At 32.3% G+C, this 13,728-nt stretch overlaps 1 long non-coding RNA gene across 1 annotated transcript; it reads right to left on the bottom strand.

The window, feature by feature from the left end:
* Positions 1 to 244: 244 nt before the first annotated feature.
* On the bottom strand, positions 245 to 6,880 carry LOC123657071. The gene is made up of 3 exons (XR_006743647.1): positions 6,798 to 6,880; positions 3,527 to 3,531; positions 245 to 255 (listed from the first exon to the last, which is right to left on the bottom strand). It is a non-coding gene; the product is annotated as an uncharacterized LOC123657071 (long non-coding RNA).
* Positions 6,881 to 13,728: the final 6,848 nt, after the last annotated feature.

The following is a 13,728-nucleotide window of genomic DNA, read 5'->3' as shown; positions in this document are numbered from 1 at the left end:
TATATTTAAACTGCAGCATAAATTAAAAAATTGTTATCTGTGCATGCTGGTAAACATTATGTAAAATTAAACCCGGGAAAATACTTTACTGATATATTTGTTATTTTCGTTTTTAACTTCGACAAATTTTCTATCCTAAGCACAAATTTTATCTATCAACCAAAATAGTGTACAAATTCTATATATTTGTTATTACTTTCGCTAAGATTATTTTTCTAATTTCTACTCTACCTCTATTTTATAGCAATAAAGTTTCTAATTGAGTAAATAATATATATTATAAAAAGTAGATTTAACTAATACACGATAACGATAAATAAAATAAATAACACTTTATCGTTACGCGTTAAAGTTAGTCATAAATCAGTATGAGCGATTTAAAACTTAAAACGTGGGTAAAACGTGTAAAATTACTACATAATTACCTATAAAATTCTGAATATTAAGTTAGTTTTATTATAAAAAATATTTGAAAATTATTTTCATTACAGGTTTTATTAATATAATAAAATATAAAGTAATTTATTATAATTATTATATTTTTAAAGTTCTTATTATGTTTCTTATTATTAAACGATACTAGCTTTGTGAATTGAATAATCCTTATCAAAAACTGTTTTATTGCCGTTTTTATTTATCAGAGCATATTAAGGCTAGAGATTAAAATGTATTAAGGAAATACTTATTCACCTCCCTACATCGCAAAAGTAACTAAGTACATCCTTAATTTAGCATGCTTTTTTATAAAAAAGATTGGCTGCCAAAAGGCTTAAATATAATTTACTTTGCTATATACCTAGTTGAATAAAAAAAGCTTAACAATTAAATTAAATTATTTAGTTATTTTTGGATTTAAATAATGTACAGTGCTACAAAACTTGAGAAAAATAGTAATAATTATTTAGACGAAGAACATGGCTTGGTATTCAACTTTAACAATTCTGCATCTTACCATCAAAATAGGTAATTTAATTTGCTTCCTTATAATTCCGATACGAATAGTAGGTAATAGTAGGTATATACCTACATACGAAGTGGTATACAATCACTAGCGAAAGCGAACACCATCACTTTCAAAGCTGATGTTAAAGTTGAAATAAATAGGTAGGTATATTCCCAGCGAATTGTTGCATTAAAGGTAATTTTCATTATTTTGGTGTTATTTATAAAACACATTTCAGTTTTATGTCAATCCATTTTAAGTGTTATGTAAGTAACATACAATCCATTTTAAGTTTTAGTATTTATTTTTGAAATAAAATTGTAAATCTAGCTTACATTCTTCATAAAATATTAGGATTCATGTGTTTTTAATATATGTACGTTTCGTATCAATTCGTTCAATCTTTTAGGGTTCGCCAAATCTTTTTTACGATATTCTATCATAAAATACTTTTATTTACTCTTAGTATTATAGAATATAATATAATATACATTAGAGTTACAACAACACTATTTGTGTATTTTGCAGTACGAAAAAACTTCGAGACTATATAATATATATATACCGTCACCGTGGCTGTTTAATCTATTCATGGAGAATTGTTTGACATATTTAAAAGAGAATGAAAATGGGTTGAGAATGAATGAGTTACTCGTCAAATGTCTTCTCTATGCTGATGATCAAGTATTACTTGCGTCTTCGCCCGAGGAGTTGCAGGAGATGGTAACTGATATGAGTGGAGCCTTTGTAAGAAAGGGAATGAAGATGAATGTAAAGAAGACGAAATTGATGGTGTTTGAAAGAGATGAGGCAGCGATCGACTGCAATATCGTGATTGAAGATGAACAAATTGAATAGCTGAATGAGTTTGTGTATCTGGGTTCAAAGTTGGAGATGAGAAGATGATGAGAAGATGATGAGAAGATGAGAGAGATGGAAAGTGTGAGAGTGATATTGAAAGAAGAGTGAATGCAGGAAACAGGATGAATAGAGCTTTGCACTCATTTATAAGCAGTCGGAAGGTGTCTAACAAGGCTCTTTTGGCTGTGCATGAGGGGGTGTTGGTTCCGACACTCATGTACGGAAGTGAAAGTTGGGTATGACAGAAGAAATATGAAAGCAGAATAGTTGAGATGAGAGCGTTAAGAAGTATGATAGGAGTTAAACTGAGTGACAGGATAAGAAATAGTAAGATAAGGAAACATTGTGGTCTGAAAGAAGACTGTAGTGACAAAAATTGAGAAAGGTATGCCCAGATGGTTTGGTCATGTCGAGAGAATGAGTGAAGAACGATTGACGAAAAAAGTGTATAAAGGCAAGTGTGGATGGAAGGTTTTTTTTTTAAGATTTGATCCACGGGCTCAAAATGCCCATGCCTTTTGTTAATCATGCATGCATTATAATAGTACCACAGGCGATTTTTCTTTACTACTTCGGATCGACAGTCCTGTGATTGCCTAGTTAAACTAGGACGTGGTCCGACGCTGACGGCTTTTTTTTTCTTACTAAATACTCTTTGAGGAGAAGTACGATGGAAGGGTTAGAAGAGGTAGACCTAGGCGGACGTTCCGAGACCAAATAAGGGACGTCTTGAAAAAAGGCCAGGTCAAGAGTACCCTAAGCCGAAGAGCTTGTATGAAGGGAATAATGAAAGTGGACGAAGCGAAAGAAGTATATATATATATACCTATATAATGATGATATTAAGTAATGAAAAATACTTTTTTTTTTTTTTATTTAATTAACACACGTTGCTCTATCAGTAAGCTTATAAATAATGTATTCCGTATATTTTTTACATAGACTTTCTTACGAGTGTGCCTATATTTTACGCAAGCGAGATCTATTCACTTGATAGTGATCGTTACTCATAGTAGGAAATATATCCGCCAACCCGCATTGGAGTAGCGTGGTGGATTAAGCTCAAATCTTTCTCCTACATGGGGAAAAAGGCCTATTAGTGAGGCCCAGTAGTGGGATATTAATCAAATTAAAAAAATATATGTATATGTTGTGTACGATTAAGATATTACAATAAATTAATTAAAATGTTTATTTTAATAAAATGAAAATTATTTATTTTTCAAGTGTAGGTAAATATCATAAATACTAAATATGATTCTACAAAATTCTTGATTATAAACTAGTGAATACAATTAAATTACTTCATTTGTTCTTTATTTGATCAGCTGATTTTGTTGCTAACGATATTGAAAACGGTTTGTGTGTAATCAATTACATTTATACACGTACATACAACGCCGTTACGCACGCGTGTACGTACTATTGAAATACTCTCACGTATCAATAACATTCGGAGAAGATGTTATCATTACACTCTAATAAAACGGTAATTTAACAATCCCATGTAAGATATTTGACAATTGACTTTTATTTCAGAAAGAATTAGAAACAAGCATAATTGAGAATAATACAGGTATTTTTAGTATTTTCTGATCAGACAATTTACAGTATTTTCAAGGTTAATGGTATATGTTTATTATTATATAATTGAGGTCACTCAAAGAAAACGATACAATAAAATATTATTAATTTATGCAATAACTTCTGTAAACACTTTACATTGTCTAAAAAATGTTTATAAAAACAATTTAAATATGTTATAATATTAATTTTAAATAATATTATACTATGCCTTGATATAATGGGATCTAATTTACCGAATTATAAACTACCTACAATGCTCTACCGATGGCTTAAATATAAGTCTTATTGCAAATTGCAACAATTGTGATGTCAGTGATATGGTTGGAATATCATAGCAATTTTTAATCCTTCTTTCGTCCCTTGAGATTCAATTTAGTAAACTTTTTATATGTTAATAGCGTCACAAGGCTTAATAATCTAATAAACGAAATTCGACATTGAATTTTGACATTTTGCAAACTTTATGTTATCATACAAAGTGAGGATAAAAAGAAAGGCACATTAAGAAGGCTGTTAAAGAAAAGATAAATTAGAAAGTAAATTGTTCCAACAACATTATTAAGCTCTATTTAAAGCTCTATCGATGTAAGATAGTAAAAAAACAATTCTTATTGATGACGCTACATTGTAACAGGCAAGCGAATTAATGTTACACAAGAGAGGCACATTGACAGGAAAACTACTCTGTATACTATGTACTACTTGTTTATTTTCTATTCAGAAACAAAACGAGATAGATGTAAGTGGTTAACGGTAGTTACAAGGCGAAAGTGTAAGGTACGGCCAGTGAAGGTCGTCCGCCACGCTGCTCTCAATGACGTATTTATTATCTAGACATAGCATGAATAAGTCATTTTATGAAATAGATATAGGTACCTACGTAGTTTTATTTTATTAGTAACATAGAAAAAAATGTTATTTCATAAATTTTAAATATGAAAAATATCTGTGTACGTACGTGTTCTAATTATATTTTTTATGTAGATAAATAAAAATATTTCGAGATGTTTGACCACATTACACCTATTGTAGAAGCAAGTTGGCCTTACTGATTGTGCGTTGTTTTAAATGCCAAGCAAATGTCAACGATTGAACGCGTCTTATATTTGTTACCTGATTTTATGTAATCATTACAAACGGGTTCATAATATTAATTATAACATTAAAAAAAAAAGATAATTGCGTGTATTTCTAATCTACATAGTTTTATATTTTCAAAATGGTTTCGCTTTTAATATTACGTTATGTTCAAATAAAACATCTCGTACCTAATAATAAATTATTCAAAAAGCATAATAAAAAGGTTTTATTTAGTAAGGTTTTCAAGTTCCATCTCTTTATCGAAATATTTAAGAGTGTTGTCTAGTGCTACGCTGATAATATTAATGTGACACATGCGGTAATTGTAGATCGAATAGGTTAAAGTTTATATACATATACCTACTAGCTGACAGCTAGCAAGCGTTATCTTGCCCGCTAAACGCTATTATAATATTTATTAATAGGGGTTGGTGGTAGAAGGGTGAAAATTTAGGGTTGTATGTATTTTTCAACGCCAAATCATAATAAAATAAAGAATAAATAATTTATCTAGAAATTAAAAAAAATTAGGGGTGGACTACCCTTTATATTTAGGGAGATGAAAAATAGATGTTGTTCGATCCTCAAACCTAGCCGATATGCACACAAAATTTCATGAGAATCGGTCGAGCCGTTTCGGAGGAGTTTAACTACAAACACCACGACACGAGAATTTTATATATTAGATTAAACTAGCTGACTCGGCAAACGTTGTCTTGCCGCTAAACGCTATAACGAAACGGCCAAGTCACATATTTTGACTAAGGTGTAGAGTTTGTGAAGTTAGGGCTTGTAGAGTTAGGGCGTGTGGAGTTAGAAGTTTGGCTCTACATGAGATCTGATAACTTTTTGTGACAGTGTGACAGCCATATGATCTCGTCTTGGCAACATTTTACATGAAAATGTTTTTGGTGGGATTTCACTTCTTTTTGTAAGTTGCGTATGACGATATTATAGCTGCATTTTACCTCCGACACATTTTATACCATAAATATCATCCAATCTTCACCATATTCGGTTTAAGCACGCTGTTTTTGATTTTATGTTGAACGGATTGAAACGGTGACCTCCGCCAAAACTTAAATACCAAAATTATTAATTGTAAATTTTCGACATAAACTAATAACCGATTTTTATTTATTTTATTATTATTATTTATAACAAGGAGTAACAAGGAGTCCCTATATCAATTTTCAGACCTCTAGCATCAAAATTTGCGGAAGTCTCATACAAACTTCCATCCCCTAGTTTAAGGGGTTAGGGGGTAAAAGTTCCAAGTTTTGGAATTTTTTTTTTGTTGTTTGTGTACTAATAATAGCTTACGTACCAAATTTCAGCTTTCTGGGACTTCAGGAAGTACTCTAAGAATTTTGATGATCATCAGTGAGTGACGAAATCGGGGTTTTTTAGATATCAATAAAATCTAAAGCATAAGAGCTATGCAATTGAAACTTTATACGTTTAATAAGTCCACTATTGACATCATATCCCCAAAATTTTGTTTATCTGGTATAATCCAAACCCAACTTATAAGGGTTCAAAAAAACGAACGTTCAACGAAGCGCTTCGAGAAAAGATAGGTAGTGCTTTTCGTTTTTTTTTTTTTGGCTCGTCTTTGTGGGGGCACTACCCCCCAGATTAGTTTGGCGATGTTTATTTTGATGGAATATTACATACCTAATATTTCTAATATCTATGTTATTATGTATTATTAATGTATATTTTGTTGGTTACCTGTCCTTTAATGAATAAATTAACTCAATAAATAAATATTAATTTCGAAATTCATACATGTTATATACGATAGCTATACCTACATAGAATCATTAAATTTGTCTCACGATTCAGTTTCAACGATATTAAAAATAGTTATCGAGCTTGGATAGCATATTTAATTATTTGAAATATTTTACTAATCAACAAAGTAATAAAAGTTGGAACACGAAGCATATTTAATACCTTCTGTCACTCTATCTCGCTCAGTCAGCCTTTAAGCCAAAAAGAAAAACATCTATAGCATTAAAAAAAGATAAAAATTGAAAGAAAAAAGTAATAAATATTCTTAACAATAAGAGCATTTATTGACACAAGTGCTTACTTGTCTATGACGCAGGTTGTCTTTATTTATTTTTCATATAGTGTTGTTTTATTCAACCGTTATGAAAAAGACTTTATCATGTAGAATTATTTAATATATATACATATATATACATACATACACACACACAGTGTGTGTATATAATTTTTATTAATTATACATTTATATGTATTATTTAACGTGTATTTATATTATTTTTATATAATGAATATTTACACCTATAAAAACATTTAGTTAAGTTATTGTATACAATTTATTTGTATCATTTGTATCTTATTCTGTTTGATGTACGTTTATTATACACCACCTACCTGTTTTTTCTTTTTTTGTGCTTAAGTATGCATTATTATTTTTTTACTTCACAATTCTATATTAAATTACTGTAAAAGAATAAATAAATGAATAAAGTTAAATTCAAAAGTATGTTAAATTTTCTGTTCTAACTTAACCTTATTAACATAAAATCATTAAGGTAAAGTTAGCCCGTTTGCTTCAGTCTATCACAGTTCAATGCTGGACATAGACTTCCCCAAGTTCACTGCAGACATCCCGGTTTTCCGCAATCCTTATCCAGCCTCCACCGGCGATCTTACATAAATAGTCGATTCGTCGTCCCACATTGCATTCGCCAACACGCGGTCTCCATTCTGGATACGTCTGCTCCAGCGGCCGACGGTCCTGCGAAACAGGTGACTAGCCCACTGCCACTTCAAATTGCTGATTCGACACGCTATAGTGATTACCGTCGTTCTCTCACGAATAACCTCATTTCTGATCCTATCTTTGAGAGAGACTCCAAACTTAGCCATTTCCATAGCACGTTGAGTGACTTTATGACTAATCCCATCATCAGTGGCCACACATCTGTAACATAGGTTAAGGACAAATCAAGCCTTAACCAAGTTGGACACATTGCTCGAATTCGTACCTACGGCAATAATTAGGGAAAACAAGTCAAAATTAATAAAAACTGTTTTAACTCGTGCTGGTAGTCTCCGACGGCCGGTTACTAACATATGATGCGCTTCAGCAATTGATGAAACACCCAATGATCGCATTTTAGCGTCTTACGCCGAGTTGCACGAAAAGAAATTAAAATTTAAGTAGTGATTAAACTAATTTAATCGCAAGAATTGTATGCAAATCTTGTTATTAAATTAGTTCAATCTCTACTTAAAGTTTAATTTTTTTTCGTGCAACTCGGCGTTAGACATTGAAAATTACGCTTAAATCTGTGCTTATTTTTCCCAACTTTAAGGTTCAAATAATGACTTTGAATTTTTTACGCCCTTCTACACCAAAAACATCAAAGCTTTCTTTTCTTTTCAAAAATTCCAATTCCCATTTCGTGCCACTTTACACTTAAACCTATGGTTGAATTTGTTACAAGTTTAAAAGAGATATTTATTTCTATTCAAAAATTCAAAAGCAAAGTTACGTACTCCTAACTTCAAAACGTTTATACAAACTTTCATCTCATTAGGGATAATTATAATCATAATACTAACACTTTTTGAACAGCAACGTAAAATAGAAACAATAAATTCAATTTCAAACAATCAGCTTGTATTAGATGCAATAATGGTCTTATCGCTAACTCAACGACCTGCTCCTGGCAACCTTTGGGCAGTGTAAGTACGTAATGCAAAATTTACTTCATCGTGAAAGATCTTTATTCCTCTTCTAAAAAACACCATAAAATGTTTCTGTAATTCCAATCTTACTCCTTATATTTTATACAGAAATTCGTAAAAAAAAAACAAAAATAAAAATTTCACAAATAAAATACTGGTGACATAGTCGACCTGTCTCAAAATAAGAACTGTGCTACACGGAATGCTAATTCAATCTATGAATAATTTAACTCATGAATTTGCTACATTCACTCGATGACAGAGAGTTTTCTACCATCATCGTCCAATAAAATTAATTATGACATCGAATTTTTTATTTGTCAAATACTATGTTACTTAAATGAATATTCATAAAGCTAAATGTTTTTTTGAAGTGGAAACTTCTTTGCCGCGTTGGGCACTTTTAATAGGGGAAAATCTTATGGGTTCGCGTCACCGACATGCTCATGACTGGCGCACGCGCAGTGGCCGTGTGCTGTGTGCGTTAGATGCTTTTCGGATGAGCGAATCTGTAGCTATACTGCTGACGTTGTGTATATAAATTGAATGTATTTAGTGAAAAATTCAATGTGCATATACTGTGCAATGTTGAAAGAGTGTTTTTGTTTGATTGTTATTTGAATTGTTAACACTAAAAGTTCTAAATTTTCACTTCTATCGGCGGTCTCTATAACTGCCAAGTTTTTTATTTAACTGATTGTAATGACATTTGGTATGTAGATAGCTGGAGATACAAAATAAGACATAAGCTTATTTTTCTCCAGACGTTCCCATAACAAATAAATGACAAAAAAAATGTTTACATGCAAATTGCATTAAAATATATAAATCATCCATGAATAGGTTATATAATAAATCCGGTATACATTTTGCCGATAACAGATTTTTAAAAGACAATAACTAGAATCACACGTTAAGTTACGAGTCTTCTTATCGTTTTCTGTTTTAAAATTCACGACTTTCATATTTTATTTAAAGTGAATTGATAACGTTTCGCCGTCTATGTCCATCCCGATAACTTCAATGTTTAACATTAAAACAACGAAAGGAATTAATAATTTCATTATCATAGCTTTTTATCTCTGTTTATCAACGAATGCAACGAAATTATATATATAGCAATTTTATTAAATAAGAATGTAAAGATTACACCGGTATTTTAACGCTACAAACAATAACATCATGTAGATTACAAAGTTCAAATAATGTGGTAATTGTGTATTTACAATAAATTACTCACATAAATCTAAATAAAAAATTTAATACCACTCTACTTAAGAATATAATAAAATAAAGATTTCTATTTTTGTCCATAAATTAAAAATGAGAGTAAGAAACTACGAGCTCTAAAATCATATCCGTATAAAGCGATATAAGCGCCGCCGACACGGCATACGCACCATTACAACCGAGCGATCGGAGTTATAATAATTGTAACTAATCAAATAAAATACATGTTATTGTAAATTGAGAAAATATTTGGGTATGCTTTCAAACGAAAAAGAAAAACGTAGGTATATGAAAAAATAGTTAAGTAAAACGCATTATTAGAAATAACTCAAAAAGTACTGATACCCCTGAGACCTTCGTAGCGACGTAGCACATGTCACGTAGAACTATTGACACGTGGCATTCAGCTTCTTCGTGACGTAGCTCTTCTTCTTTGTGTTAGAAAATAGATAATTTCAGTCTATTATAATTATGGTACATAAAAATTCTCTACTTACGCAAGTGTAAAATCTAATTAAAATTTAAGAATACTATTAATTACTTTTTGGTTCAGTCAGACCTCACAAGGAACTGTAGTTTATTTTGTTAGTAACCCTAAATAACATCGCAATGTATTCAGTACACCCCTGTTTGTCTCAAAGATAGATTACAATGTAAATATGTTCTATAAGAGTAAAACGGTAAAGTGAGAAATTGAGAGCAACTTGTACGGAAAAATATATTTCAAAGTAAATTGCTAGCTCGATTTCTCTGGGATCCTATCATCAAATGCTGGTTTCCTTATCATGGTACCACACTAGAGATATTTCCTTTCCAACAAAAAAGAATTATCAAAATTGGTTCATAAACGACGAAGTTATCCCCGAACATACATAATCTATAATCTATCTATAATCTATAATATATATAAAAGCGAAAGGTCATTCATCACGAAATCTCCGAAACTATAACACCTAGAAACTTGAAATTTGGCAGATAGGTTCCTTATAGAGCGTAGACATCCGCTAAGAACGGATTTTACGAAACTCGACCCCTAAGGGGGTAAAACGGAGGTTGGAAAGTAAGAGACGAAATTTAAAATGTATGCTCTATAGATGGTGAGATGGTGTCTAAATAATTTATCTTTAGAAATCAATTCCCTTTTGGAGTTAAAACGGGGGATGATAGGTTGACTCACGCATCACGAAATCTCCGAAACTATAACAGCTATAAACTTGAAATTTGGCAGATAGGTTCCTTATAGTGTGTAGACATCTGCTAAGAACGGATTTTACGATACTCGATCCTTAAGGGGATAAAACGGGAGTTGGAAGTTTGTATGAAAGTCCTACGTTTTTGAAGTAAGAGACTTGAAATCTAAAATGTATGCTCTATAGATGGTGAGAAGGTGTCCAAATAATGTATATTTAGAAATCAACTCCCTTTTGGGGTTAAAACGGGGGATGGTAGGTTGACTCACTCATCATAAAATCTCCGAAACTATAATAGCCACAAACTTGAAATTTGGCAGGTAGGCTCCTTATAAGACGTAAACATCCGTTAAGAACAAATTTTACGAAACTCGACCCCTAAGGGGGTAAAACGGGGCTTGGAAATTTATATGAAACTCCTATGTATTTGAAGTAGACTTGAAATTTAAAATGTGTGACTCTATAGATAGTGAGGAAGTGTCCAAATAACATATCTTTAGAAATCAACTCCCTTTTGGGGTAAATACGGGGGATTGGTAGGTTGACTCACTCATCACGAAATATCCGAAACTATAATAGCCACAAACTTGAAGTTTGGCAGGTAGGTTCCTTATAGGGTGTAAACATCTGTTAAGACCGGCTTTTACGAAACTTGACCCTTAAGGGGATAAAACAGTGGTTGGAAGTTTATATGAAAGTCCTATGTTTTTGAGTAAGAGACTTGAGAATTTAAAATGTATGCTCTATAGATGGTGAGGAGGTGTCCAAATAATGTATCGTAATCTATATATATATAATAGAAAGGTCACTGACTCACTTATCACGAGAACTTAAAAACCGCTGGGACCATCCAGTGGTTTTTAATCCATCCAGGATGGACAAAGATGAAATTTGGTAGGTAGGTAGATTATAGTAAGTAGACGTCCGCTAAGAACGGATTTTGCATTATTCCACCGCTAAGAGGGTTTAATTGGGGATGATAGTTTGTACGAAACATAAACAGCAGCTATAAGTTCGCCTGATAGGTTATTTATACTGCAGCCTGAAAATAAAGCTAAAAATGTGATGTATAAAGAGGTTTTATAAAAATAACTATTAAATTATACTAAATTGTGCCTTTTAAAAAGTTACTCAGTGTGATAAGCATTTCAAGTGACTAAAATAAAAAAAACAGCTTGCGTTAAACATCTTAATAGTAATGCATATCTTCATAACCACGCGAACGTAGTCGCGGGCAACAGTTAGTGTATTATAAAACAAAGTCCCCAAAAGCGTATGTGGTCGATTCCCTCAAAATCTACTGAATGGATTTTCATGCGGTTTTACCAATGGAGAGAGTGCTTCAAGAGGATGGTTTACGGAATGACCAAGCCGATTTTGATAAAAGTTTCATTGGAAGTTTGCCGGTAAAACTTTGTGAAACACTGATTTCAACGCGGGCGAAGCCGCGGGCACAGCTAGTCTATAATATATATAAACGCGAAAGGTCATTCATCACGAAATCTCCGAAACTATAACACCTACAAACTTGAAATTTGGCAGGTAGGCTCCTTATAGGAAGTAGACATCCGCTAAGAACGGATTTTACGAAACTCAACCCCTAAGGGGGTAAAATGGGGGTTGAAATTTTGTATGAGAGTCCCGTGTTTTTGACGTAAGAGACTTGAAATTTAAAATGTATGCTCTATAGATGGTAACAAGGTGTTCAAATAATGTTTCTTAGAAATCAACTCCCTTTTGGGGTTAAAACGGGGGATGTTACGTTGACCCACTCATCACGAAATCTCCGAAGCTATAACAGCTACAAATTTGACATTTGGCAGGTAGGTTCCATATAAAGCGTAGTCATATGCTAAGAACTGATTTAACGTAACTCGACCCTTAAAGGGGTAAAACGGGGGTTGGAACTTTGTATGAAAGTCCTATGTTTTTGAAGTAAGAGATTTGAAATTTAAAATGTATGTATAGATAGTAAAAAGGTATCCAAATAATGTATCTTTAGAAATCAACTCCTTTTTGGGGTTAAAACGGGGGATCGTAGGTTGACTCACTGATCACGAAATCTCCGAAACTATAACACCTACAAACTTGAAATTTAGCAGGTAGGCTCCTTATAGGGCGTAAATTACTGTTAAGAATGGATTTTACGAAACTCGACCCTTAAGAGGGTAAATTGGGGGTTGGAAGTTTGTATAAAAGTCCTATGTCTATGAAGTTATGAAGTAAGAGACTTGAAATTTAAAATGTATGCTCTATATATGGTGAGAAGGTGTCAAAATAATGTATCTTTAGAAATCAACTCCTTTTTGGGGTTAAAACGGGGGATGGTAGGTTGACTCACTTATCACGAAATCTCCGAAACTATAACAGTTACAAACTTGAAATTTGGTAAGTAGGTTCTTTATAGGGTGTAAACATCCGCTAAGAACGAATTTTACGAAATTCGACCCCTAAGGGAATAAAACGGGGGTTGGAAGTTTGTATAAAAGTCCTATGTTTTTGAAGTAAGAGACTTGAAATTTAAAATGTATGCTCTATAGATGGTGAGAAGGTGTCCAAATAATGAAACTTTAGAAATCAACTCCCTTTTGGGGTTAAAACGGGGGATGGTAGGTTGAGTCACTCATCACGAAATCTCCGAAACTATAACAGCTATTAACTTGAAATTTGGCAAATATGTTCCTTATAGGGCGTAAACATCCACTGAGAACGGATTTTACGAAACTCGACCCCTAAGGGAATAAAACGGGGGTTGGAAGTTTGTATAAAAGTGCTATGTTTTTGAAGTAAGAGAGTTGAAATTTAAAATGTATGCTCTATATATATATAGTGAGAAGGTGTTCAAATAATGCATCTTTAGAAATCAATTCCCTTTTAGGGTTAAAACGGGGTATGGTAAGTTGACTCACTCATCACGAAATCTTCGAAGCTATAACAGCACAAACTTCACATTTTGGCAGGTAGGTAGGTTCCTTATAGAACGTAGATATTCGCTAAGAACGGATTTTACGATACTCGATTCCTAAGGGAATAAAACGGGGGTTGGAAGTTTGTATGAAAGTCCTATGTTTTTGAAGTAAGAAACTTGAAGTTTAAAATGTGTGC

This window comes from Melitaea cinxia, chromosome 10, assembly GCF_905220565.1.
Source record: "Melitaea cinxia chromosome 10, ilMelCinx1.1, whole genome shotgun sequence".
Classification (NCBI taxonomy): Eukaryota; Metazoa; Arthropoda; class Insecta; order Lepidoptera; family Nymphalidae; genus Melitaea; species Melitaea cinxia.
The sequence above is the reverse complement of the archived record's forward strand: the minus strand, read 5'-3'. Positions and strand labels throughout refer to the sequence as shown.